Raw genomic sequence first — 27401 nt, forward strand, 5'->3', positions numbered from 1 at the left:
CTCCCATGCATAAAGTGCTTTATGTTATATAGCTTTTGATATCTTATGTATCAGCTATCAAAAATCATCAGAAATTCCTTAATGAACTTTTCAACAATAATTAGGGAAAAAAAAAGAACAACTAGCAGGCACATTAAAAGAGGTAGTATTCATCAAGACCTGGTGATATTTTCTTTATAAATCTTTCAATTTTGTCAATGTTTCCTTTAATGTAATAAGTTTGTAACAAAGAATTCTTCCATTACTGTGGTCTGTTTCTATTGAGTTTGATATGCTATGCAAAGTTGTTATCTACTTCATGAAGAGGTAAGAGAGCCATTAGTAAACAGCTGACTAAATGTAGTTCTTAAAGTATGCTTGTACTTTAAAAAAAATGCAGCTAAAATTATTGTCAGGAAAATAAAATCCCTGAGTTCCTGCACTTTATACATGAGGCATTATTTTTTTATTGCTAAAGCATAGCCTTGGAACTTTACAAACCCCCGTTGTAAAATTTTCTAAAACAGCACACACACACGCACACACAGTGGCTGAATATTGCAGTGCTTCAAGCTGTTTAAAATAATGGAGGTCTAGCAGTTCCTGACCTAGAAAGCCGCCATCTAGCTTTTTATTTAGTATTCCCCTAAAAACGGATCTGCTCAGATAGCATGTTGTCAAAAGAAATTGAAGCATCTTAGTACATTGTACTGAAATATCCAATTTACCTTTTATCCCATATCAAGTTAGCAGACAGAACTGTGAATAACATCACCGGAGGGCTCATGTTAATGATTTGGTATACTTAATTTTGTTTGGTGGGGTTTTTTAAACCTACTCAGTAAAGGATAATATCCCCACAAGCATCAGCTTGAGTTTAGACAGCCTTGAATATCCTTTCTATAGTTTTCTATTCACACCAAGATAAGAGCCATACAACTGCAAAATCTGGGCTAGACTCAGGCTTGTTGTAAAGAGCAAAGATTCCTTTGCATCATCATTCTAGAGAATTCAGCCTAAGTTTTGGATATTTTGTCCTTTATACAGTGTGATCTTGGCCACAAGCACTCAGCCTCTGTGGTAAAACATTTCCTATTCCCTGCAGGGCAGGAGCCCTTCGGAACTTAAAAGCTTATGTTATCCTCAGGTTCTTAGTAAGGACAAGAACAAGTCACTAGAAAATCCAAGATTCATAAACCCACAGTGTGCTTAAGGATGATGAGTGACTACCTCTTCGACTCCTCTTATTCTCAGATGTATTGTGTAATTTGTTTTCATTCATCGTGTTCACTTTCCTGCTTCCAGTAGTTTGCTTCCAGGAATGCTCTTCTCTCATCCTATTCAGAGAAAAATCCATCTAAACTTGAAAAATTTAGTTAATATCATATTACCAATCCAACCATTAATAGAAATCATTACTCTTTCAAGACTTATTGCAGCTTATATCCATTTTTAGTGCTTTTATAGTTGTTTTCTGTTTGGCTACACATAATACATAAGAAAAAGGAAAAGTAGCTGTACTTATGAGCACACTGATAATAGAGCAGGACCTGATTGTGTATATTAAATACATTTCAAGGACAAATCTGCTCTGAGATTTCACAGTTTAAGTGAAGTACAGAAGACTACAGACTGGCATTATTAGGAAGCCAGCTAAGACTACAATGCAACCTGCTAAGCAAAGCTCTTGGTACCCTCCTAGACAGGCCAGATTCATATTCAGCTACACTGACACCCAGGGACTAAAATAGTTAAATAAAAGACTTAGCACACCAACTGACAGTTACATTCTTCTTCCTTTCTGGACGATACAAATATTAATGTAATTATTTGGTAGTGACTAAGAGCATAAAAACGCAAGCCTTCAAAAACTCTTCCTTTCCCCTCCCTCTCTAGCGCTGCCAGACCACAGAGCATTTGTCTGCACACTGTTGGCATTCTGGTAGTGTGGATGGCAGCGGGGACTGACCCAAGTTTGGCCTGTACTGCTGTCCCAACAGTTTGGTCTAGTTCTTCTAGCCCGTGACTAGGAACTGTAATGCTATGCAGACCAGCCACTAGAGGGGAATAAAGAGTCACACTCTACTAACATGGGTTACTGCATTGTAAACTGCTTTGCAGGGAGATCTCGGACACGGCCATGAACAAGTGCTGTATCTGACTCAGCTGGCAACGCTGGTTCATGCTGTAGTCCGATTACTTTTGTGCGTGTGTATTGCATTCGGACAGCAAGGTTTACTTAAGGGTCTCTAAACCTGGAATATGTTTGTATACTCACTGCATAATTATTATAAATGTTTGTACTCCTAACTGTATCCTAATTACTTGCAGGGGTGAAGTCACGTAGGCTCTGAACCACCAAGCATTTCAGCATGTTTTTTAGCTAAATACACTTAAAGTGTATTGCTAGATTATGATGATGTTTTCCAGGAGGGTGTGGAGGGGTGGCCAGCAGAGGAGATCAGTCACAGCTACCTCTAGCCTAGGAGGGCTGTTAAGCCTTAGCTGCCTATAAGACACTCCTCCAGGAAGCTACTGAAAGCAGGTAATGTCATTACTAAAGCTGCTAAAGGAGTGAACCTGTGTAGAAGTCAATCTAGATAGAGGAGGTTTAGGACAACTAGTTTTGAGACACTCAAGTTAGCTTTTGTGTATACAACTTGGACTCCTCTGCTCTTAGCAACACAAGTTAACACTAGTCAAGGATTCTCCTTACTCATCAGGAATCCCCAGAATGCACAGGATACTGTTTTCCACGTTGCCTTTTATTACCAGAACATACCTAAGAATGAACAGGATTATGCTCAATGAGCATACCAGTAATGCCAAATTCCAACATTTAAAAAAGAAAAAAAAAAGGGGGTCTAAGCTAAAATCATCAGGAGAGACCTTGAAATAGATTTTAAACCTTTAAATTTCACAGTTTAAGGCCTCTGGGCCTCCCTCCTCCCCTGCCCCCTCCCCTGACACAAAGCTGTGATCTCTAGTAACTCTTTTTTTATAGTGAAAGCAAAGACTCTGTTGTAGCCATTTGATTGCAGGAACTAGGGGCAGAAAAAACCCAACACTAAACATAAAAGGAGTAATGGTAAAAAATACATGAGTTGGCATTGCTGCTGTATCTTCTTTTCCAGACATAACAGAGCTGGATTTGAAGAAAATACCCAGGGATAAGAGCTTAAAAATTGAAAATTTACTAACCTAAAGATTGCTATCTTCACACAAAAATCCAGGCAAAGAGGTATATGTTGCTTTTTAGCAAGAGGGAGGCTAGCAATGATCCCATTTAATTTCCTGCAGTAGGAAGTTTAGCAACTATTAGGTAATAGTATCTCCTTCAGTGATTACTGCTTATACTTGGAGGGATGTGAAATTAGAGGAAGTCCTTGAAATATTAATGCCAATGCCCATTACAGTCCTTGAAGACTAAGACAAGGACCTTGGACTCAATGTGCCATTGAATGCTTGCCCTTGGTAGCATTGCAGCCATCACACACACATGTGATTCTTTCTAAAGGGGAAAAATTCTTGGCTTGGGATCCATCCCCCTGGGTTTGTTTCTCATGGAAAATGCTGGACACAAGGTCACTTCATCATGGCTGATTTGCTTAATTGGAAAGAGGGATTGATATTTCTGTTATGAAAGTAACTAGTGTTTAACATTTCTGCATCTATCTGCTTTTATAAAGTTGCAACTGGTTTTCCTAAAGCAGCATGTGCATAGGTCTTCATAGACTGCTGCCTTGCTAATGAGTTGCATTTTCCACCTGATACACCAAATCTTAGCCATACAGCTGTCTCCCACTAGCAATTATGAACTTGAAGCATTTAAAAGAATATGCATTACAATAAGAACATACATCAGACAATTAGCAAAAAGGTAATTGAATTTGTCTCCTGTCCCAAAATAGAGGGAAAAGCTTGGCTTGTTAATAGTGACATGACATCCCTAATAACATTTTTAAATGTATTTTTAATCTAGGATTAATTTTCGAGCACTTGATAAAGCAATTTACATTTCATAAGCTTCATTGTCCTAAACAATTTTGAAATAAAGGATTATCTTCTGTAGCAAAATTGAAATCTTCATTTGGAGCCTAGGTTACCTACGTGCCTGAGCTTTTTTAAGAAAAGATGTAGACGGTTATTTTGCTGGAAACTTTTTTCATGCAAATAGAGGAATGTATTGTCTATTTTACAGAAATATTTTAGGTTCAGTCATGTTCTTATCAGGAAATTTAAATTCCAAACTCTACATATAAAAAAATAATATGCGGGTTGGTACCAACTTCCCCTCAAAAGAATAAAGCATGCAAATATAAGCCACATATATTATAGAGATACTAATTCACTGCTTATAAACAACACTGCAATTACCCATTAATTGTATTTTTAAGTGTTCTAGGAGTCAAGATTTCAATGTTTAGTAATCATTGGCTGACCTGCTTTAAATCTTCTTACTAGTGTGTTTACATGAATTGGACCACAGTTCTATTCCAGTTGGATTTGTGGACTGAGTCTTGAATGTTTTGTACTGTGGGAAATATTCATGCCAACTGACTCATTTAGAATTATAGTGTATTTTTCAAAATGCATTATAGAAATTCAGCATAGTGGCTTTCTTTACAACAAGAATTATTTTCTAATTATTAGGTAAGCATTAATACATGACTTAAAAGACTGTCATTTATGGACTTCAGTACATTATCAAAGATAAGCATAAGAAATTTTTTACATTTGTCTGGCTTTTAAGGCTTTTTGACAAATGCAGTAGCGGAGGGATTTTTAAAAAGAAATGGGGATGCTCACAATTGTGAATTTACATAAAGACTTTCTGTGATGATGTCTAAATCATGGCATGGAAGCTGAAAAAGCATGGGGAGAAGCACAAGGACGAAGTGATTGGAAAACCATTAAGGGAGGAAACTGCAAGTATCTACATAACTAACATAAGCAGTGGGAGTAAGCAAAGTACTAGAATCATGCAGTGTACAACATTAATTTTCTGGAGAATGTGGAAAGGATTGTAAACCAGGTATGATGGTTCATTAGAAAATGGTATCTATCAAGCTCACTGTACTATGCTATGCTGGCAGTTTTGTCAAAATGACAATGTAAACAACACATTTGTCTACTTGTACCTACGAAGAGAGGAAGAAGTTGCAAGAGGTTTGGAATCACACCTGCAAGATGGAGCCTATGCCTCTAAATTTAGTAGGATCAGTATCAGGTCCACAGTAAGGATAAAGGGTAAAAAGAACAGAAAGCCTGAAGCTTTGAAAGGAATTTTGAGAAGTTATATTTCAGAAAACAGAAATACATTGATCTGCCAGATTTGTTGGTGCAGCCTTTTTTCTTAAGTAGCAACATGCTGCACTTGAGAAAAAAATGCATGAATGAACAGTCTGTTCAAAACAGAGAAAATGTAAGAAAGATAACAGCATTGTCGGTATGGCCAACAGATTGTGAGAATGTACGCAGGTTGCTATTACTGAGCTTTAGATAAACTACACTGGTATTTGGAACATTTCAAAAGGTTTGGAAAATCAGTTTGGATAGTTATCAGAGATTAACTTGGTAGTGAACATTCTCCTAAACAAGTAATCCACAAGCCCATTCAGGAATGCAGTACCCCTCTTACTCAGATGTTTTTCCCATTTCTTTTCCCCCTATTCACTTCCTATTTATCATTTATGATTGCTATGAAGAGGTATCCAAAATAGATGAGTATATTATCTATCAAAGTAGATAAGCACATTATCTACTTCTTTATTTTTTATTAGTAAGGATACTCTCCAAATTCAATATGAGTGCAGGGGAAAAAAAACCCAAAGACGTCTGGGGTTTGTTCTCTAGTACTTAAGCACATCACACAGAACAATCCAGATGTTCATTGACAATGCATTTTCCTACCATAAAATCAGCATCTCTCTCTTTTCTGCTTTGCACTGAGTTCTCTGTCTAGTCTGTAAAGGCCTCTTACACACCCCACTTTCCCTTCTACCCCTTTCTTTGGCATAGATGAAGCATTCCTGCCACTGAAAAATTTCTTCATCCCAGGATCTACCCTTACTGCTCTCATCTCAGACGCTAACATCGGTTCCAAGGATGTGGATCTCAGGTTTTGTTACTTTAGGCTTTGTTTTGCCCTTCTCACCTGCCTATGCTGAAACATTTGTAATAAAGATACTTCTGTTTAAGGTTGCAAATCTGACATTTCAGTTCAATTATAAAGAAGGTAACCAGCATCAGTACAACTTTGCTTCAATGACATTAAGAAATTGTACCTCAGGATTTAGTCTTCTGTCTGCACCAATGGTAAAGTCTTGCTTCAAGAAATCACCATTTTAGTCTTCTACTTAAGCTCCTTAGGACAGAAAAATAATTGTAGTTCTCTAACACCAGCTCTGTAGAAATAATTATTTCATTGCAGATGTTCTCCATCATCAGGTTGCATTCACCTCTGCACTGAGATTGAAGTTGCACTGATTTTCAACATTTTTCAATCCCCCTTCCACCCAACATTCTTGACAAGATTTCTTCAGTATCTCAGTCACTGCCCTTATGCATTTTTGGTGTCCTCTTACCTGATCCATAGTCTGCAATGATGAAAAGTTTATATTCTATGTCATTTGTTGGAATATTAATATTTGAAATATTTCTCCAAATCATTTATTTGTTAGCATCACAACAAAATTATTACTTCTTTTTAATTTAAAAATGCACACCCATTTGAGTCATTATGCATGACAGCAATGCAGCTATGTACAAATATATTTCCTTTATAGAGTTATGACTGGCTGGTCCAAATTGATGAGCTGTTTTCTCCTGCATTGCATTTTAAACAGAAATTCAAGTAGGATATACACTGGTACTAGTTAACAAGTTATAATTCTTTTCATTACAAACTTAACTCTCACAGAAACAAAATTTTCTTCTTAGTTTAAAAGTAGGTTAGCAATAAGAAATATTAACCTTTTAGTTTGTTAGTGTTTCTTGTAATCTGAATAAACTGATGTTTCAAATGTGAATTCCCAGCACATTAAACCAGTACATTCCAGTCAGAAGCTGGCTAGCGTATGGGCATCCTCTTCAAATTTTCATTCAATAAATTAAAAAAATACATAATATTACAGAATTACCTGGTTCTGGTTTCTGAAAGAGGTTGAAATCACTCCTGCCTCCCATGAGGATGTTATCTAAGGAGAGCTGGAGAGAAACTGCCACCTGAGAATTATTTTTAAAACATTGTAAATGTATCTTAAAAGTGTTTTAAAAGTAGTTTTAAATATTCACAGAAAGCATTGCATAGACAAAGGAAATGGAAATACTACAAGAAGATATTTTCCTTACAAGTACAGAACAGAGTGTAATTCAGTTTCAGTTCACATTCAAGAAGCTTGAAAAACAACATATCAGAAATGCAAATGTATACAATATGTTTAATAGACAAATATAATGCAATTGGTCTGGATAGTAGCTAAATCAGGAAATTGACTGTAATTATAGTTTATTTTATAAGAATATAATATAATTACAAGGATGTTGAAAGAGAAGCTTATATACATCAAAATTACTGGATTAAGACATTATGTTCTTAATATGAAATTCTGCCCTCAGACTCTGAGGCAAAGGATAAAGTGGCAGAGACTGTGGTAATGGAGTTAAGAGCCTCACAGAGCACTACAGAAAGCCATACTGCCACCAAAGTTCAGAGGGTGTGCAAGGAAGAAATCGGAGTATCATTGCAAAATGAAGCGACACAGGAACATGGGATAAAGGAACTGCTCGGACCCCAAAACACACTCTTTTTTTTTTTTAATCAGGCTTCAGATCAGCCCACCCTATGCCCACACAGAACGCGAGTGAAGAGTATAAGGACATACATAGCCTTCGGTGTCCAGCCTGGACTTGAGGATAAAGTTACCAATGTGCAAGTGATGATCTCCCAACTGATTTGTTGCTCAGAGGTGCAAAAGTACGGCTGTTAGTGCTCAACTAGAATAAGGTTTGCTACCATGTATTAACAGAAAACTTAATACTGATCCCTGAGAGCAAGAAAAGTGATGATTGTAGATTTGCTTGGACATTAAAGTGACCTGTAAAAGGATTAGTTCATAAGTCCTACAGAGTTTCCATTAGATTTAGAGAGTAAGTGAAATAAAAATTCTAGCATGACTAAGAAAATTTATGTGGAATAGCATGGTGGTGATGAGCTGTGGGATAAGATCAGATGTGTTTTCTCATATGGCTTACTGAACAATAAGATCAGAGACCGTTTTGGATATAGTCCAAGGAGCATGCCAAGCAGAGCAAAAAAGATATGAGCTGAAGGAACATTAGGAAATGAGTGATTACAATAAAATCAGATATAAGATGTATGCAAAATGCATACTGCAAGAAGAGGTAGTGTGCTTTTAAGACATGGACTGGAACTGGGGTTTGGGAAGATGTAAATTGCAGTGGTTCATCTATCTTAATGACAAAAGTAATGTCACTTTGGATAAAATAAGAACGAGAAATTGGGCCATATAGATACAAAATACTCTAATGGCAGACGAGGAATCAAATAGGTTTCATATACATTCTGTTCAATTGAGTTTTCGTAAAGCAACTGGACTGTGATTAAAATTTGCAGTCTGATATTAATATACCACCCAAAAGATTCTTAAAATGCTACCCAACACTTTGGAAAGGTGACAGCCACAGCAGAATCACATTTAAAACATTTGCAAAACCTTTCAAAAGTGCTATCCAGGTGAAAAAAAAACAATTGTTACTTGTTACAGAGACATTTCTGTGATGCTATATTTTCTATCAGCACTTTGCTTACATTTACCTCAACTTTATTCTGCTCCTGGATAACGTAGGGGAGTTTTTCAGGTGTAAGAAATTTAAAATTTCTTAGGTCGGAATTCTAGAAAGAACAATTTTCCTGTTCTGTGTTAGACTAGGCCACAAGACTGCCAGGCATCAAGTCTTTATCAGGTGAAAGAAGAGCTTTTCCATATAAATGTGTTACATTCTTCCAGCAGTTGAAAAAGGCATTGCCTTTTCCAGTTCAGAATTTCTACCAAGTGGGCTTACTACAAATCTTCCAATAAGCTATAATGTGCTGGGGAGGGAGGGAGTAGTAAAGATCTCTGGTATACACATTTCTCCTTATACAAAAAATGCAGAATGGTACAGCTTAATACATTACAGAGGTTTGTGATCCTTCCACACACCCCCAAAGTTTTAGCTCTTCTTACAAGTTAATATAGAATGAACTTGGATACAACTATGTAGGCTTGGCAAAGATACAGATGGCCAGTTTGCTTGGATTAGCCTTGTCTTACCCAATTCTGCAATGGAGACTGTCAACCCCACCACACAAACCCAAAACAGAGACATACATTATTACTTGCAATAGAAATATGCAAAAAAACCTTAGAGTTTCAATTAGAGAAAGCCTAAAAACCCAAGAGTTTGCAAGTAATACCTTTAACGATAACCCTTTTTGTCTATGCATGAGGACATTTATATGCTCATTCCACAGTGTGGCAGAAACTAGCCAGTAGGTAGGAAAGTGTTTGGCTTTCACAGGCGTAATTATCACTGCATAGAAAATACCCTGTGCCCTATATCTCCCTCTTCTCTCTCTTCCAGCTGGCAATCAGCATGAACTTTCAGCATCACAGTAAACAGCTATACCAACAATTTGTCATAGTTTTCTACTCCGAATGAGTACTTTATTTTGCAATGTTTAACTATTTAGATGCTATTATGCATACATTAATATTTAATTATTTTATGTAATTAGCAAGTCCTTATGGCTCTCCTTTGTATAATATGGTCATTGTATTCACTCTTTTTTTTTTTTGTAAGTGATGGCAGAAATGAACAGTAGTTCTCATTGTTCTGCGATCTCATCAGTTCACACAAATTTAGGTCAGGCTGCACCAGGTTTGGATGCTCTTCCAAAATACATAAAGGGACTTCAGTAGATTGAATTAGTGATTTGCAACTTGACAGTTAATCTGGTGTGATTTAATGCCAAATGAGCTAGAAGACACTGGATTGCTGCAGAAATTATATGTGAGGTGAAGAGTGGATTCCAGCTCCTGACCAAATTCAACTTCCTTCTTCAGAAGGGTTTCATCCAAGTAATATCATTACCATTAACGTTTATAATAAAACTTTCCACTTAACACATATATCAAGAATACTTGTGGACAAAGATGCTATCTGAGATGAATAAGGGTAGCAGAATTTGTTCCAAAGTTTTATCAGGATCTCCCTTTTAATCAGAAATTAATAGTGCCTATTGGGTACACAGAACTCTCCAAAGGGCTTCAACTCACCCTCTGTTGCAGACTCAAGTACTGAACAAGAACCCCTCACGTCTGCTCTCTGCATGTGAAAATCAATTCCAGAAATTAAAAACCAAGGGAGGAGGAAGAAGTAGGAGACCTACCTTTTCCCCAGATCCTCAGTTCCCCTGTCTATTCCTATAATGACCCAAATTCTCCAGTCCATTTCAGAAAGTTTTCTAAATTAATCTCTGCACCTTTTACATTTGCTGTTTTCCTGCCTTTGGGTCACCTTACAATTTTTTTACCAACTGTTCAAAACTGGTCTTAAAAAGCAAGGGGGGGGGGGGGGGGGGTTTGTGGGTGAGAGTTGAGGTTTTGTTTGTTTTCTAAAGAAAAGATTATCATTTCTTTAGGAAGCAGGTCCACAAATGTAAAATCTGCTACCCGACTGCAGGAGTACTGCAAAATTGTAATTGATATATTGAATGAACATAATATAACAGCAAGGAACCAGTTCATTTATAATGGAATTGCAGTCCATCTATAAGACATGCAGCTCTACAGATTGGGTAAACATTGTTGAGGAATGGTTAAAAAAAATGTGATTGCTATTACGGTAGGAATTTGAGGACTATGGCAGAGAATACAGCATAAACTTATCAGCAAAACAAGGAGTAGCATATGAAATTTGGTGGAAGATTAGTCATAAATTATCAGAACTGGGAGGGTGAATCATAAATTAAAAAAAGATTTTTCAGTCAAGTGGGATTGAAACTACTAGCACAGTAGCTACTAAATAGTTTCAGTGTCTCATTTGTGAAATTGTTTCAACAGGTAATATGGACAAAAATTTTAACTACTTCTATTCTTTAACTTCATTGCACATTTATGCACTTCTTTAAATGTCTATATAGGTTAATTTAAAAACCTTTACAATCTTTTGAGATAAGTTCTGTCTATGCAAGGAAAGGATTATATTACTAAAAGAAATATACCTATATGACATGTCAACAGAATTAATGCTTTTAGTGGCAATTAGATTTTGGGGTTGGTAAGTTTTGTATATAGCAAAGCCAAACAAATGCTGCATCTGGAGAGCAAGTAATACTTAGGAAAAAAACCCACATCAGAGAACATAGTAAAATCCTAAACATATATGCAAATGAGAGAGAAAACTCAGTAATTAAAACTTGTGATGACTAATGGAACAACTTTTCTTAGTTAGAAAAAGATTCACTGCAGAATTCAGCATGGTTAGAAACTCCTAGACAAAGAGGGACAAAAACAGTCAGGTGCACAGATAGAAATCGCTTACCACAATTCAGTGAAAATCCACAAAGACTGGAAAGTGTACTGTGTAAGTATTCCTAATACCTAATAAGGGAGCCAGGGCCAGTAGGAGTACATAGGCAATTAGGTTAGCCTCATTGTAACAGAAGTCATAGAAACTATAAGATCAAATAGAAGCAATATCCAGATGTTTAAATTTAGGCATCTAGAGGCAACTGAGACTTTGTTTCTGAAAGCATTTATACATATGCTTAACTTTATAGATCTTAATAGCTTCATGAGCACAGAGTCAACAGGAGCTGAGTGGTCTGCGTCTTGGTAAACATGAGACCAGTCCACAGAGGACAGGATGAATGGAAAAGAAAAAAACCCAGGACAAATGCAAAAGAACAGAACAGATTTACATGTGTGCATAAGTACATACACACACATGTATATGTACATACACATATGTATGTGTGTGTATATATATATATATATGCATGTATATATAATGCCCAAGGAATAAAGAAGAAGAAATAACGAAGTACAAGATTACATATCTGGTTATAAGTGCCTTGAAAAAATAACACCAAAGCACAGTTTGTTTGAAAAGTCTCCACATTCCACAGGCTAGGCCAACTATTATTAATGTTTGCTATAGAGTGCAGAATACCCTTTCCAGTTCCGTTTGGTCCCAGTTCCAGTTTTTGCACAGGGAGATGTCCCATACTTTTGTTCTAATCTACATTTTGCTTGATTTAGATCTTACATATTTATTCTACCCAATTTATTCAAAATCCTAGTAGATAAGATAGTAAGAATTTTCCCAAAAGCAGTGGCAGACAATAATTTTACTTCTGTAATGCACACACAGTTGTGTAGCAAAATGCTTATGATCAGATAACTTCTTGGAGCAGGCAGAAATGCTTTAATTTATTTTAATAATGCCATTCTTATTTATAGCAGGTGAAAGTGGGTATCTTCATGATTAACTTCTATTTTGCATAACTTTACATTAATACAAATTAAAACAAAATAACTTTGCTCAGGTCTAGAATAGAAATTTTATGGTAATGGTTGCTTTTGAAGTAAGTTTTATGTTTGTTCTAAATGACCATATGCTATCAGTTCCAAAATGTGACTTTGAACATTCAAAGTAAACAAAGAGCTTTTTTGTATTGATGCCAGCAGATGTGCAAAACCACAAATGATACAAAATGAACATTGACTGTGTTTCATTATCAGCCTGTGGGTCAAGGCAAGCTCAGGTTCATACAAGAATGTCATAAAAACATTGAAAATTAGGGCTAGAAATGTTTTCAAGCAGTCCTTTTGCCATTCTTTGGTCCAAAGGCAAAATCAGCTACATCTGTATCACTTGTGACCTAATGTTTGTCAGATATATTCCTTAAGACCTGCAGTGTGAGTGACTGCATACCTTTCCTATTCCAGCTCTTCACGTTATGATAGAAAGCATTTCGTAAGTTTCACTTGTTTTTCCTCTGCTATTTGAGATCTCTCACACAAAAGACATGGAGGGAAAAAAATCCCCATCCTCTTTGCAGCAGCATTCAATATTCGTGAAACTCAGTTCTAGTCTAAAAAAAAAAAAAAAAAAAGAAAGAAATAGTTTGTTTTCTGGTCGATAAAAAAGCAAAGCTGTTAAAAAAGGTTTAACAGAAAAAGTGTACTTAGAGTAAACCAACATTTTTTCAAAAAGTACAGTTTTCTATAGAATATTTAGACAGTTAAGAAAACAATGCTGTTTCCTTCTACGAAAGCACATTTATTCTTTGCTTTTCCTCTAATGATTCTTGGCTCTCTAAATCTCATTGAATCATTGTGCTGTCACCGGTTGCTACACTGTGGGGATGAAAGCATGTGTTCTTTATCATCACTATCTCTGTATTCTGTTATTAATTTTTCAATAGGTAACCAAGACCATTCCAAAAAGGGAGGAAGCTGAGTCTTCCAGTCCTCATGGGGAGGCTATATTTTAGCCAGATTTCCATCTCTGCATTCCCCTGAGGAATCCCATTCACTATTTTTATTGGCAGCAAAGAAAACTAAGTATTCAAATATTTCTCCTTTTTATATGCATACCTTGTCTTCTTTTAACACTTTATTTTAGGATTCCGTTCTCCATCTTGCACCTAGGCCCTAAAACTTAGAAGATGAGTTACAACCCTTTTCTTGATATGTTCTTGGACTGAAACTTTTTATTATAGTAAAGAAGTTCTGACTTGGTCAAAAAGTCATGTAATATTCATGGTTCATGTAACTACTGTAGGCAACTATTTCATGGCACTTGACTGTAGTTAGCACTGGGACTTCCTGTTCCTCCTACTTGTGCTCTTTGTTATGCTTTTTCTAAGTCCCTTTACTACAGCAAGTGAAACCTCTTAATTCTCATGCAGGTGTCTCATGCAGGACTGAAAATGTGTTACTAGTTTCAAAATGGCATTCACCTTTCTACTGTATTTTGTGGTTGAATAGTTTTATCCGGAAGTGATGAAACATTCGATCTTTATCTTTCTTTGCCTTTCATTTGACAGTCTAATGAAATTGCTGACACATCTACCATATATTTGAAATCAATAGCAATAATTGGGTAAGTGGTATGTAATCATGTTCTTGGCATGTAAAGAACCGGAAATATGCATCTGCATCATCTCTGAGATCCATAAAAGTGTGAAGAGGCCAACTACTTATGGTAAGGTCAAATTCAAGACTAGTGCTTTTCTGAGCACGCTGACTTCATCCACACTGCCGGGTAGCTGCAGTGCAGCTTGGCATACCACTTACCTTGCATCTCTTCACAGCTGCACAGAGGCCTCTCATGTGACACCTGGTGAAGCATCATGCAGTAGACAGCCAGAGGTATCCACAGCTACCAACTTCAGTGCAGCAGTAACTGCTGCCTGCTGTTGCCCCTCTTGCTCTGCTCAAGAGTCTATGCCATCCGAAGTGTATCTGGCTTTCCCTAGCCTCTAGCGTTGCATAACATGAGCCATTGATAGTTAACTGTCTGCAAGAACTGGTGTTTGAAAACTTGCAGTGCATAGAGGAGACATTTCCATTAGCAGCTCACGTCTCTGACCACTGGGCCATTTGACACCGTTCTAGCCAGGCTCCCTATCACAAAGAGGAAATTTGAGTCCAGAACATCAATGCCACTTGTTGAAGACACATGGTTCAACACTCCTGGCATGACCAGGAAGGCTGTCCAGAATTTTCAGAGGCAGACAGCCATATTTGAGAATGTGGCTCATCACATCTAGCACCTTCAGGAAGCCTGTGGAGCCTAGAGGCCTTAGCTTGTACTGATCAGCTGGCAACCAGTCTGGGGTCAACATGTCTGGAAGGAACACGCTGGTGTCTGAGGCTTTCATCTAGTGGCAATTGATTCAGCAACCAGGGTAATTTAGGTCAGAGAAGACATGAAAGCCACGCAGACTTCAAAGATACATCAGATTGCTCAGGGCATTTTCCAGCTGAGTGTTGAAAATCTCTGTCGTGGTTTAAGCCCAGCCGGTAACAAAGCACCACGAAGCTGCTCGCTCACTTCTTCCCCCTGGCCACGGTGGGATGAGAAGGAGAAAATACAAAGAAATGTTCATGGGTCAAGACAAGGACAGGGACACCCCTCCCTCCTTCCCAGCTCAACCCCACTCCCGGTTCTCTCTCCCTCTTCCCCCGGTGGCGCAGGGGGACGGGGAATGGGGGTTGGGGTCAGCTCTCCACACCTTGTCTCTGCTGCTCCTTCCTCTTCAGGGGGAGGAGGACTCCTCACTCGTCCCCTGCTCCAGCATGGGGTCCCTCCCACAGGAGACAGTTCTCCATCAACTTCTCTAATGTGAGTCCTTCCCACAGGCTGCAGTCCTTCACGAACTGCTCTGGCATGGGTCATTTCTGTGGGCCGATCTTCAGGCACAGTTTGCTCCAGCGTGGTATTTCCCACAGAGTCACGGCCACCCTGGGGGGCATCCCCCTGCTCTGGCATGGGCTCCTCCCCAGGCTGCAGGTGGGCATCTGCTCCCCCGCTCCCCTCCATGGGCTGGGGGGGACAGCCTGCCGTCTCACCACGGGCTGCAGGGGCATCCCCTCCTCAGGCACTCCTCCTCCCCCTCCTTCTTCACTGACCTCGGTGTCTGCAGAGGGGTTCCTCTCACATTCCAATCCCCTCTCCACTGCATGTTTCCCTTCTTAAATACGTTATCCCAGAGGCGTTACCACTGTCGCTGATGGGCTCGGCCTTGGCCAGAGGCAGGTCCGACTTGGAGCCAGGGAAGCTTCTAGCAGCTTCTCACAGGAGCCACCCCTGTAGCCCCTCCCCTGCTACCAAAAACCCCACCACACAAACCCAAAACAATCTCTAAGGATGAGGATGGATTTCACAGCCTGTCCTGGGCAAACTGTGCCAGTGCTTAAGGTGACAAATGTGCTTTCCCTTAACACTGCTCATGCTGCATTTCCCATATTTTATCTTGTGACCACCACATCTTGTGCTTCAGCTCTGCATTTCTCAGAAGAATCAGGCTTTGTTTCTGCAAGCCCCTTCTTTTCTGGCTGAGCAAGCTCAAATCCTTCAACCTCACCTTGTGCGCCGTGTGCTCCAGCCCTATCTTCCCTCTGCTACATTCTCTACAGTTTGTAGACATCTTTTGTACTGGGACTGGTGGGAGGGTTTGAAACTGGACAGACTACTCCAGCTGTGGTCTCCTGAGTGCCAAGTAGGGATTACTCACTTGATCTACTGTTTACACTCTAAGATAGCCCAGTATGTGGTTAGCTTTCATTGCAACTGCTGACTCGTGACCAGCTTCATCACTACAGTCCCCAGGCCCTTGGCTCCAGAGCTGTCATCTAGACAATTAGTTACCCCAGCCTGCACTGCTGCCTCACATAAAGGACTTTGCATTTGTCATCATTGAACTCTATGAGGTTACCATGGGACCATTCTTCCAGCTCATCAAGGCCTCTTACAATGGCACCCCATCCTCCAGGGCACCTACTACTCCCCGGGTTTTGGTGCCATCCACAGGTGTGCTGTGAAAGTACACACCACCCCACTGGTCAGCCCATCGATGGCTGTGTCAGACAGCATTGGCCCCACTGACAACCCTAAGTAAGCAAGGTGAGGCGTGAGAGTGGTGGCTTCTCCAAAAGGAAGGCCACCATGATAGCATGATGGTCAGGTATGAGAGGAAACCTAATAAGCTCCCAGAAGCATTGTTAGACTTATTCTAATGTCCCTCACGTCTTGCCCTCATGTTCCTTATAGAGCTCCTCAGGTAGTCCCTGCCTCTGTGGCCAGTCGCTGTGCTGTGGCAGGCCCATACCTTCAGTGATTCTGGCTGTGGATTTGCTCCAGGATGATCTCCAGTACCCACTGCTTGGACAACTTGAATTTCACAATCCTGGGCCTGATGATTGATGTGTCTGGAGCTGAAGTCTTCTCCTTTTCTCCACTTGTTCCTGGAAAAGTAAAGATATGATGAATGCACATTCTTTTTTCTTTCCGGAAATGCACAATATTCTGTATTGCTGCATGTACCAGCTGCTTAAGAAACCAGTATTCTAGTTTTGCAGCATGCAGTTATGAGCATGGCTGGGGGCAGAGGGTCATTCCTTGGAAGATACGACTTGTATCAAAGCCTTAAGGTATGGAACTTAAAGTATAGATTTTCAAAGCCCTCTCTGAAGACTCCCATCACTTAAGTATCATATGAAGTCAGGCAAAGTTTGAAAATGCTGAGGTATTTAAAAACAAAAAAAAAAAATCCAAAACAAAGCAAAACACTTTACAAAAGTGTTTTCATTGTTTTTAAGTTTGACAGAGCCAACTCTCATCCTAGTTCGATTCTGTCCCATTGTTGACCTCAAACGTTTAAGGCAGCACTTTTCTTCATGAAAGGTTTGTAGAAGGCTTGGAACTAAGTTTGGCAATATATAAAAAAAAAAAGTTAGGGCTGATTTTTTACACGATACACTGTTCTCTATAGAGCTGTCCTTTATAGAAATCAAAGCAATAACAGCTTGTTGAGGATTGTTCTAGAAAAATCTTATTTTGAAGAAGAGGATGAGTTTCTGTGATTGCTTGATAGCCGGCTTCATTATTTGGATTTATTCTTCTATTGCACTTCTTTATTTTTTAAATGGTTTAATTACATTACCTTTTAAAAAATTTCTTCCTGTACCAATTGAATTTTGAAGTCTCTCAATGAGCCAATAAGCCTTATTTTTTCATTTTCAGTGTTTCACCAAGATGGAACTGTCTGCTTCAGTGAACACACAAGGATCTTGGTGAAATCAGTAAAAATTCTGGTTTTCAGTACTACTGAAAATCTGGTCATAATGAGCATGTGCAGCTGTCATGTAAGACCTCTGGAGTCTATGGAGTTGCTCCAGAAAAGAGTATCACCCATAATAAAACTGCATAAGCATTATTTTTTTCTACTACTATATCTATTTTTTAGAAAAGGAAACTTCCAAATGACAGCAGGTTTTGCTTAAGTACAAAATATAAATCTTCTCTGTCTTCTCAATGTCACAAATCTAACAAAATATTAGAGTATCAAAGAAAATTCTACCTTCTGTCTGGCAAAAAAGCCTTTACAGCAAGAGTGTTCAAAATGTTTTTTACATTATACTTAGCAGAGCACAGATGCAAGGTGCGATATTGACAGTGCCTCATTTTACCAGAATAATCTTGTAGAAATGGTTGTAGTTTGGTTTTATATTCGTAGCCATCATGCTACATAAAGGCTTTCCTCAGAAGCTTTTTTGCTACAGGCCTAAACAAGAAGGCTAATAGTAAAATACTCTGACTCCTTAAAACACAGCCCTGCAGAGACTCACCAACTCAGCTGATACGTCCTGTTCTCAAAAATAAGTTAAGCATTCACGGGCCTAAATCTTATTATTCTTCACTCAAGGCTTAAGTAGCCTTTGATCCAGTGCTCGACTTAGACGTGCAAAACCATGCGTAGTACTTCTGCATCCTGTAAGAGGCCATGGACCATGCTGAAATCCCGATTCAGTTCTGTATCATAACTTCCATCCAAAAGAAACATCTTTATGTTCTGGATAAGTACCATCACTGGTATTTCAAAAAGGTAGACTGAAATTGGAGTTACTTGAGACATTATTTTGTCAGTCAGAGCCAAACACACCAAGTCTTTAACTACCCCTTTCTCCACTGTTTCAATACAGCCAAGTAGAAATATCTTTGCTAACACTTACACTGCAAACAGCACAAGAGGCAGATCCATATAAGGATGGTGTTTATGCCTCTGGAACCACTGAACCAAAAAATTTCTAGTCTATTGAGGCTCCAAATGTACTCTTTTCTTTTTCCTTTCCAAAGGCAATAACACCAATCTAATTCAGATGTACATAGCTGTCTCTACTGCAAAGAACAAAGCTCTAGTTTTCATTAACCAATGTTCAGCTCTAGAAGACACTCCCAAATGGAGTCTGAAAAACTAACAATTGATGCAGTTTTTCCATCTTACAGCTTTATGTAATGCTTAGTAGGTCTTCTCAACTGACGAGTCACAATGATTTTTCAACCTTTTCACAGCTTAAAAAATGCCAGCCCTGGTTGTTTCTGAGATATAGGTAGCAAGAAACTTAAGCTAGTGCCACTTGAACATGGTTCCCTCCAAACTCCTCTAGGCATAAGGAGATGTGACAGCTCAGCTGCTTCCATTGGAATGACTTCCTTTTGCAACCACTGACATGAAAAATGGTAAGAAGCATATTTTTATCCCTATGTTTGTTTTAATTTAAGCTTGAGGTTTGAGCCCCGAAACATCCTTCAGAGAGTAGAATCTGTAGGAGCAGACTTGTCTGAGAATTTTGAAAACTGTGCAACAATGAAAAAGCATCTTTAATTTTTTTCCTAGGAGGGGTGACCCCTGATATTTTAAATGCTTAACTAAAAATACAGGAATTTATTCCAAATTATCAAAACCAGTCCTACATATAGTTTTAGTGATTTCAGTCCCAGGTACTTAGTAATTCAGAAAGTTTTTCAGTAGTCTATAGTCCTTCCCTCCTAAGGAGATTCTTAATACCTTCTTTATCACAGAAAATAAAAATTAGTGTTTTTTCCACAGCAGATAAAAGTATTTGGTGTTGCATAAATTCCAGTGGGAAAAAAGAAAAGAAAATGTATCAGCAAAGCAGACGCCCCTTCTTCCCGGAATTAAAGTTTCATTCAGTATACAGAAGCTCCCAATTCTTCACATTTCTTTGCTTCATTTGCTTTTTCTTACTGTAATCCAACCATACAGAATTTTCTACCTAAGTGTTGGGGGGGGGGCAGGCTTTGGGTGTTTATGTTTTACAAATATATTGTTTCCTCAAGCACATGTACTTCTACCTCACTTCCTCATTGCAAGTTCTGAAGAATTGTTGAAAATTAATTGCTAAATTGTTTTTTCTTTGGATACCAAATAGCCATGTCAAGGAAATTTCAGAAAAAATGAAGTTAAACAGTCCTAAGAACATCACATTTACAGTCTCTGGATTTTTTTTTTAATTAATTTTGGAAATTAAGAGGTAACATGCATTAACACATTACTCTCCCAGTAAGTACTCTGCAGTGACATAAAAGCAAAAGCATATTGACAATATACTCCTTTTACTGATTCCTATCCTGCATAATCTTTCTTTGGGATGAAATATGAAACTTTTTGTTCCTGTTTCACAACTTCTTCACACACGCACAGTGTGTGCACCTAAAGATCCCTAAATAACTAAAAAGTAGAAAGAATTTTTTGTTCCAGGTACACGTCCTAGAGACGCTTTTTCCAAACAAATCAAAGCAATCATGCACTTTAAGGCTCAGTCAAATCTAACTTTAAACCACTGTCAGCTTGGCCACCTGAGCCTGGAAGACACTTTTGCACATTAAGCATCCTCAAGGGCTCTTCAAAATACTTGCCACCAACAAAAAATGGCAGAAATTCTGAAACACATTTTCCTCTCATGATCGTAGGTGTGATCCTGCTCCCAGAAACCCCTTCAGCATTAACAACACTGTGGCAATAAACTATGTATGTTTAATATAGCTTCTGAGCAGTATCAATGGCTAAAGCCTCCATATCCTTCTTTGCAGAATTACAAAATTACGATTTATACAACTTACTCAGCCCAAGTCATAATAAGACTACAAAGTTATGTCATTATGTGAGCAAATTTTATGAAGAAAAAATATCACCCTGAATGCAATCCAAAACCTGTTCAAATCTACGGATATATGAAAGATAAATCTGTTGCTCTAATTTTTCCATAGTTGTTTTTTCTCCACGTAACAGTAATGTATATTGTAGATTAGCCTGTATTTTTCCTGAATATACAATGCCCTGTGTACTTGCCCAGCTTCCAACCCCTACATAATGTGAGAAACCAACTTGGAAAGATTTTATACTGCCATTCTGGTCATTCTTTTAGTTTCATCTGTAGGAGTGAGAGCTTTCTCTCATCTCATTTAAATGAAGGCTCCTTCAAAGCCACCTGAGGCCAAAAGAAGTTTTCCTATCAATGTTACTGGGTTTTGAGCATGGCCTCTATATAAAGAGCTTACTCATCTTACCAGCTTACTTATCTCCCCCTCCTCCTCAGCTGTTCTCTTCTTCCTCACCTAGTTAGGTAATTTAGAGGCACTTGAGAAAAAAAGATTCTGTATGCTTAGAGAATGAGAACATGCTAAATAATTAATACACTGATGTAAAACTTTACTTGTCTTGCTCACTATGTAGACAGAATACAGAAATATCGCTGAACATATTTTGTTGCAAATGACCCATTTGTTAGAACATTTAGGGCAAAGCAGAGCTAATTATCATCAGCAGAATTATAGACTCTGCAAATTGCATAGCTTCTCTTTTGATAGCTTCAGAATAAATACCATCCTAATAGTTAGCCTGAAGAGTGTTGACAAGGGCCTGACTTGGCATGTCTGGCCCATGTAAGCCCTTATTATAGGAAAAATCTATAGTTATGTGGTGAAATAATTAGGGTTCATCTGTTCATGGAAGCCTCTGCCAGAAGAACTGAATGATTCAGCAGTGCACACACACACACCCCCCTCCTTTGGTGCTTCTGAAAAGTTATCAATTCTCCAGAAAGTCCAGAGGACACGGATCTTCCTCTCCCACTTTCATGTAACTGTGTATAGTGCTTTACTGCTAGTAAAATCAATAAACACAGGTGGGCTGGACTCCCTACCTGCTGGAGGGTGACCTGGCTATACCACCTTCACTCTCAAGGTTGTGTCTGAGCTCTGATCTAACATTTATGTTCTAAGAAAACTCCTGCTAGCAAAATATGCAGGAGAATATCTACTTTGTGTTTCCAAAGAGCTTAAATAATTTACTAGATAACAATAGAGACTTGCATAGTTTTGGGGATGCCCCAAAGCAGGCAGGCAGGTGGTTGACTACGGAATTTTACTGGTAGAAATATCATGACTTTAAAGGTTGGTTGGCATTAAGAACATCAAAAACTTGGATACAGATGCTTGTAAGCAGCGTTTGCATCCTTTTATATAGAGAAAGAGAGAACAGAAACAGAAAGACCTTAAATGTTGAAGGAATAGTATTATTCACATTTTACAGATGTTGAAGCAGAAAAGCTTCCTTGCATTAAGTATTTACCTTAAGTAAATACCTAAGTGCATGTTAGCGATTGGAAACTGATCCAAGACTTCTTAATTCCTTGCCCTGGTCACTAACTATCCTCCTTTCCTAACTTAGTTACCATCCTGCAGTAGGACAGGGAGACTATGTATAACATTTCCACATGGATCCAAGAATGATGTATTATCTAGAGGACTGAACAACAGCATTAATATGATGACTGTATAACAATCCTTTAAGAGTATTATGGTGCCTTTCATTATCCTGAGGGAATACTTGTTGGGGATTAGTTCTATCCGTGCTGTTTCAATAGAAACGCTGACTTACTCGAGTTCTGATCTTCCAGATTATGCACAATTTTTAAAAATCTTTGAATAGTTGAGATATCTGGGAAGCTGTGGTACAAATACAACATGAGTAATAACGTTCACAGTGGGTGGGAGCCAGCCAAAGAGCCTGTCATTAGGTGGTTAGCCGAGACATTTACATATTCAAAGACATTTGGAAAGGTTAGAGAAAAGGAAGCTCTGAATATAAACCCGAATCTCTGAACAACTGATCATTTTGCCAGTAAGAATTTAAGTGTAACTTGCCATACACTGGGATTGGCAGTTATGGGGAAAGGTGTCTACAGCAATGACTCAAGCCAAATTAGACAAATACATACTGAATTGAACTACAAGTCAAAGGCTGTTGCTGTGACAATATTAAATACTGGAACTTCATGTGAATATGAAAAAATGTGCACTGCTCTTATGACTGGAAAATCATAAATGAAAGATCAAGTTTGTTTATAAGAATTGGTATTTCACTTCTGTTCTGAAGGAAGTTTATGACACCATGGATATTACCTCCTTTGTCTTACATTTTATATGCATCTAGATGAGACTCTTCAAGCTACCTCTTTACAAATGGTACAGATAGCCTGGTGGGATTTTCAAAAGCATTTTGATGCCTAACTGCCATGGAAACAATTTGGACTAGGCTTTAGAAATCTTAACAAGTGGTTGTCTTCATGATTAGGTATCCAAATACAAATGTCTCATAGAAGGGATTTAAGACTTTTCTTGCCATAAGTCAGAAGAACTTAGGTGTTCACTGTGAAATTATCAGAGCTGGCTAATGGAACAGGAGCATTAGTTCTGTTCTCAGAAGTGATTGATATACCTGGACACTTAGCATTTGTTGACACCAGTGACTAAATGAATAGAAGCCAGGTTGCACGTCAGAATCCAAGTCCAAAGCTGGATTAATTCCTTTGATCCATATCTTAATGCCAGTTGAATATATATATATATATATATATATTCTGATAACCCAGCCCTGAGTCACTTTTGAAAAATATGACATAATTTCTGATTTTACTTTTAGATAACTACAACTTCAGTACCTATACCAGGATGTCAATCATTAATTCCAAAGGTGTTACTCAAAAGGGCTTATGAGTCTGCCTAAACTCTCCAGATGCCTCCCTTCTGGCTGAAAAATCTCTTGAGCGACTGTAGCTCTGCTCTGGGTGTGCCTAGGGCTGAAAGGCAAATAGGTTGGAACCCAACTCTCATCTAAGTGCCTCCAGGATCTGGAAATAAAGCCTGATCCAAAGCACATAGATTTATAACATCTAACACACGTGAGACTGGGCCACATGCTGAAAGGGTATAAAAATCTTCTCAGAGTTTTGGCCTGGCAATCAAAAGTTTTTAGTCCAAACTGAACACTATACTCTTCTCTGCTTGAAAACAGTTGAACGTGCTTATCCCAGGACTGCACACCTGTGGCCTGGTTGTGCTCTAGAAGAGGAGCAATTCTTTCTCTCTCCTGCCGAAGCTACAAATGATGCACCGGACTAACAACAGTGCAAGCCAGAGGAACCTTGACATCATCTCTGGTCTGTCCCCCCACACCTTCATGCTACTATCCAGTAGCTGAAACACTACACAACTGTCACTTCAGGATGCAGATAGCAGATTATTTTTCAGTAGACTGACTGTTAAAATCCAGGTTGGCAAAAAGTCTTATTTCCCATAGCAGTGTATTTGAACAGTCTTGCATGTGATACAAACAGCGAATTTCACAAGAAGGGTAATCACATTTCTTCCATTTCACCCCACCTTATTCAAAGCAGACCTACTTCCACGTATCACAACTTTGAAATAATCTGGCAGAACTCATATTTCTGCACTGCTCCAACAGCCCTGCTCAGTGACATACATCATGAATGAAACAGAAAATGGTTGTGGCTCAGCACATTTGAAAAGCCTTCGGCACCTGTGATTTTCTTTCCTTTGAACATAACCAGAGTCCATTTTCCATGCTGGTTTATTCTTTGGTCTCCCCACTGAGTCTGCTCTAAGGAAGATTCACAGGGATTATTAGTGTTTGGCAACAGGGAAAAAGGACTTGGAGAGTGGAAGAAGAGTAGAATAAGTTCCTCAGTTTATATCAAATTTTCTACTTCTTCAGAGAAAATTTTCAACTGCTTTGAATTTTATTGAAATCTTGATTATAATGAGGGATACGTCCTCATTCTTTTGATCTAATGTGGCCTAAAGCAAATTTAAATATTAAGGATACCTAGGGACAAAGTAGGGATTTCCACTGTTTTTTCTGCCCTTCACATTCAAACTTTATTACCATTCTAAAACATGATATAAGCAGTTGTCCCACTTTCATTCTAACTGGTACAGAATATGTTTCCTGTTTTTCTAGCAATCAGATATATGAAAGACCATCAGTAAGGCTCATATTCTACTGTCACTATACTGAACTGTATTTTTTGTTATAAGCTCATTTAGATCATAGATAAACTCCAATGGAAACGAGGTGCATTTTTACCACAGTCATCTTAACAGAAAGCACTTTGCTCACTCGTCCATCTTCAGAGTCCTCTCTTTGCCTGACTGCTCACCGCTGGGACAAGTGCTACTGCAGGAAGCTCCAAACAGACTGTGGCCTTCAAGAGAGGTGTTGAAGGCACAACAGGCCCATAACATCCATGTGACTGGACTCTTAACTTCTACTATTCCTCTGAAAGGCATCTCACCTGCCATGAATAAATGAGTTTATTAAATTAAAAATAAAAAAAAAAAGAGGGAAAAGTCTTAAAATCCTGTTTAACACATTGCTTTGTTACTGAGGACAGTAGAGAGACACTGATTATTTCTCACATTAGAAATAAAAATAGGAGCTATGATTAGGTAGGGAATTTGTGTTTCTTTAAAGATAAGGATTAAGACTAAAATAGATTCTCTTTCTCCTCATGACTGTTGCATCATGAGGATCTAGATAATGTAGTTTAGTCCCACACTACAGTTTCAAATATTAATGCTTTCTCTCAAAGCAATAGGAACTAGTCCAGAAATGAAAGCCTACTGTCTGTTCTGTCTGTATCAGGCCCACAAATGTCCTTTAAAATTGGCACATGATTATAATTATTTCCATATGTTTCCCAAGCTACCAAGGGTGTGCTGTCAAAATTCCATACACCTACCTGACTTCTTAATATATAAAAGCTTTATATATTTTCCTGTTTCGGAACAGCATCTAATATATTGCTAAACACTCAGTCAAGCTTCACTTTGTCTTGAATTTGAATTCAATTGTCAATGTATTTTGAAATGTATTACAATATTAGCACTGAGCAGGATCAGACATTATTTCTCTCTTAATCTGGGTGATACTTTGTCATTAACTTTTGTGTTGATGCACTGACTTTAGTTAATGCACTATTGATGTTCATTTGCTTGCAATCATGCCCTGTATTGGTTTGATTAGATCTACTGTATAGCTGTTTGATGACAAAACCCAGTTGGTTAGATGTGGTCTGCTTCTCATTTCCAGTCAAGCTTTCTGTCTTGAGACATGAATAGTTTCATTGATTAGGTGAACTAAACACGTTGACAAGCATTCAAGCTAGTCCGGTTCAGGCATAATAGTCCCAGTATTATGGATTCATTCTCTGTAGTCAATGAAAATTTGGTTATTCATTTAAATGAAAGCAGAATCAAAACCTATTGGTGTTCCTTTTATTTGATTATGCTCCCAGAATATAACCAGTACAATTTCCTCCTACTTTTAGAGGCTGTAATGCTTCGCAAGGAAAGACACCAATTATTATTCCAGATGTTAAAATCCCTCCTGCCCTGATAAAGAAATCCAAATAACAAGAACAAAACATGACTAGCTAAAATCTGGAGCTTTAAAAAAATTTCTGGATGTAAGTCAAAATAGTAAGAATTTACACTGAGTCTTCTATAAAGGATGCAGTTGTTTGTTTAACAACACATCAACTGTGCTGAATACTTGAAAAAACTGAAGTCAAATCTTCAGGACGTTTCATTGCTGTGTTGACACTGCTGAGCACTTGTCTTATCTTGCACTCCTTAGTAACCAATATCTTTCCCCCTCCTGCCCTGTCCTGTCATGTTCTGGAAATGCATTTTCAAATTGTTTCACCAAATTAGGGCTATAGAGCATTTTTGGATGCTACCCTTAGTCCCAAGATCAAAATCAATGGAAGAGGCCTCCCATCCGTCTTGTGACTGGAAATGGGCATTTTTCCCCGCTAAGAGCACTCTAATCCATTAACCTGCTTTAATGCAACACAAGCCAGTAGTATGTTAGATGTGGCAGAACCTGTACCAGCACTGGACGTTCCTCGCAGGGAGCAGCAAGAGCAGGTCCACTCCCTGAAGGAGGACAAGCCAGGACCTGTGGGTGAAGACAGCCCAGTGGCCTCCCCCCTGCAGGACCAGGACAACAGCAAGCTCTGCTGACAGTCCAGGGATGATCAGACAAAGCGAAATACTGAATCAGGTACAGAGTCCATCCAGAAAGTCCAGTCAGAAAGAGAAGATGGGACTAGAGACAAGGCTACCCATAACACAGGTTTCAAGGTCCTCCCAGGAGGCGAGGCTGGAGACAGGAGCTGCCCAGGCCTGAGCTGAAATGCTGCCCCAGATCCATGGCCAGTTGGTGCAGGACTGAGGCTGGTTGGGGCAATTAGGGCCTTTTAGTGCCCTCAGGACCCTGGCAGCTCCACAGAGGAAAATGTATACAGAAATGGGGGTGGGGGGGGGAATGAAGTACTATCTGGGAAAGAAGTTTCAGAGAATCAAGATTTCTACAAGCAAGAATGAAGTAATTGTTAGCAATTCCACTTCATTACTATAAGCAAAGTCTGAGCATCATCCATCCTGTTTCTGCG

The 27401-nt window shown here is 38.6% G+C and overlaps 1 long non-coding RNA gene across 1 annotated transcript; it reads left to right on the forward strand.

The window, feature by feature from the left end:
* The first annotated feature begins 250 nt into the window (after positions 1-250).
* On the forward strand, positions 251-27401 carry LOC115340239. The gene is made up of 3 exons (XR_003922992.1): positions 251-306; positions 7806-7949; positions 23567-27401. It is a non-coding gene; the product is annotated as an uncharacterized LOC115340239 (long non-coding RNA).

Source organism: Aquila chrysaetos, chromosome 4 (assembly GCF_900496995.4).
Source record: "Aquila chrysaetos chrysaetos chromosome 4, bAquChr1.4, whole genome shotgun sequence".
NCBI lineage: Eukaryota > Metazoa > Chordata > Aves > Accipitriformes > Accipitridae > Aquila > Aquila chrysaetos.